The sequence below is a fragment of the Portunus trituberculatus genome, chromosome 27 (genome assembly GCF_017591435.1).
Source record: "Portunus trituberculatus isolate SZX2019 chromosome 27, ASM1759143v1, whole genome shotgun sequence".
Taxonomy (NCBI): Eukaryota; Metazoa; Arthropoda; class Malacostraca; order Decapoda; family Portunidae; genus Portunus; species Portunus trituberculatus.
Genome location: NC_059281.1, coordinates 5779370 through 5781869, shown reverse-complemented (window position 1 = coordinate 5781869; position 2500 = coordinate 5779370).

Genomic DNA, 2500 nt, shown 5'->3' with positions numbered 1-2500 from the left:
CTGTTGAAAGTTTAAGATCAGACGCAAGAAAGTTTAAGAATGCCTCACTTTCTTAAACACCATATTAACGTCCACCAGAACCTGTTAAATATGGAGGTAGTATGCAGAAACCTTTAGGAATGATACCTCTTGTCTTCCATCCCTTTGCATGTAAGGATATGGAATAGACACACTAAAGCTGGTGACATTCAAGTACATGTTTCTTACAAACCAGACACTGCGTTCCCAAAACATTTCAGTCTGTCACCTCGATTACCAAGCAGGCTCTAGTGGATGGTTTAGAGTTCAAGTTTGCATCCATCTTTCTAGCGATCGTTCAATAGGATATCTACGCCACCAGTATGAGAAACACCCAATAGAATTCCACTATTATATGGTCTTAAAAATGCTTGTCTTTTTATCTGTTTTTTAAAGGTATGGAATTAAAGTTTGCTTCCGTCTTTCTAGCGATCGTTCAGCAAGATATCTACGCCGCCAATATGAGAAACACCCAATAGAATCTCACTAGTTTTTTCTATGGCCTTTAAAAACAATGCTTCAGTTTTTGTGGAAGGTATGGAATTGAAGTTTGCATCCATCTTTCTAGCGATCGTTCAACTTGATAACTACGCCGCCAATATGAGAAATACCCACTTGAAAACCACTATTCATCTCTATGGCCTTTTAAAATAATGCTTCGATGTTTATGGACGGTATGGAATTAAAGTTTGCATTCATCTTTCTAGCAATCGTTCAGCCGGATGTTTACGCCACCAATATGAGGAACACCCACTTGAATCTCACTAATCATCTTAAAGAATAATGCTTCAACTTTTGCGGAAGGTATGGAATTAAAATTTGTATTCATCTTTTAGCGATCGTTCAACGATCGCCTGACTTCGATCTTTCTAAGATTTCCGATTGGGGCAGAGAAAATCTAGTAGTTTTCAATGCCTCAAAAACTCAATTCCTCCATCTATCAACTCGACACAACCTTCCAGACAACTATCCCCTCTTCTTCAATGACACTCAACTGTCTCCCTCTTCCACAATGAATATCCTCGGTCTGTCCTTTGCTCATAATCTTAACTGGAAACTTCACATCTCATCTCTTGCTAAAACAGCTTCTATGAAATTAGGTGTTCTGAGGCGTCTCCGACAGTTTTTCTCGCCCCTCCAACTGCTTACTCTGTATAAGGGCCTTATCCGTCCCTGTATGGAGTACTCTTCGCATGTTTGGGGGTTCCAGTCACACAGCTTTGCTTGATAGGGTGGAATCGAAAGCTCTTCGTCTCATCAACTCCCTCCTCTGACTAACTGTCTTCAGTCTCTTTCTCACCGCCGAAATGTTGCATCCCTTTCTATATTTTATCGCTATTTTCATGGTAACTGTTCTACTGATCTTGCTAACTGCATGCCTCCCTCCTCCTGCGGCCACGCTGCACAAGGCTTTCTTCTTCCTCTCATCCCTATTCTGTCCAACTCTCTAATGCAAGAGTTAACCAGTACGCTCAATCATTCATCCCTTTCACTGGTAAACTCTGGAACTCCCTCCCTGCATCTGTATTTCCGAATTCCTACAACTTGTCTTCTTTTAAGAGGGAGGTATCGAGACATTTGCTCCCCTAATTCTGGCTGACGGTTTTGGCACTTTTTGAACTCTTTGGAGAGCCAGCGCTCAAGTGGGCTTTTTTCTAACTTTCTTTTTTTTGCCCTTGGCTGGCCCTCTTCCCTACGTAAAAAAAAAGAAAAAAAAAACTGGATAAATACGCCTCCATTATGAGAAACACCCTTTAGAATCCCACTATCGTCTGTATGGCCTTTGAAGATAATGCTTTCGGTGTTTATGAACGGTGGAAGTCTTCAAGGTTGTTTGCATCATTCTAGCGATCGTTCAACTATGTATTGCACCACATACATGAGTAACACACATTAAAATCTGATTAGTCATCTCTGTGGCCTTTTAAAATAGTGTTTAGGTTAATCCAGTGCATTGCAGATAAGGGTAGTGTGAGATGACCTGCACTGAGGAGTTGTTAGCGTCTCCACGGGTGTCTCCTGGAGCGCCGTGGTGTGACGATAGAGTAGACAGACGAGACGCGGCTGACAGTAATGTGTAATCTTGTTGAAGCCTTTTAGTGGTTGTAGTCTTATTTTGGTTCAGCTAAGTCGTCTAGTCAGGCAAATATAATAGTAGCCATGGTCTTATTAGCAGCCAGAGTGTTAATATCGAAGGGAAAAGCTAAGCATAAGTGTGTTTCAGGCAGCAGCAGACCACTAATTCCATACTGGGTTGTTTGGTCTTGCTACCCTGCTTCACCTTTACTACTGGAAAGAAAACCAATTTATCGAGACGGCAAGAGGATGAAAAAAGAATATATATTAAGTTTGTAAAAGGAAGAAAACAAGTAAGTCTATTAAAATGGTAAAAAACAGAAAACGAATTTACTGATGTTATAGAAAAAAATTCATTTGTTAGAACGGGAAGAAATATTAAAAACAAATGATTTATTGAAACAGA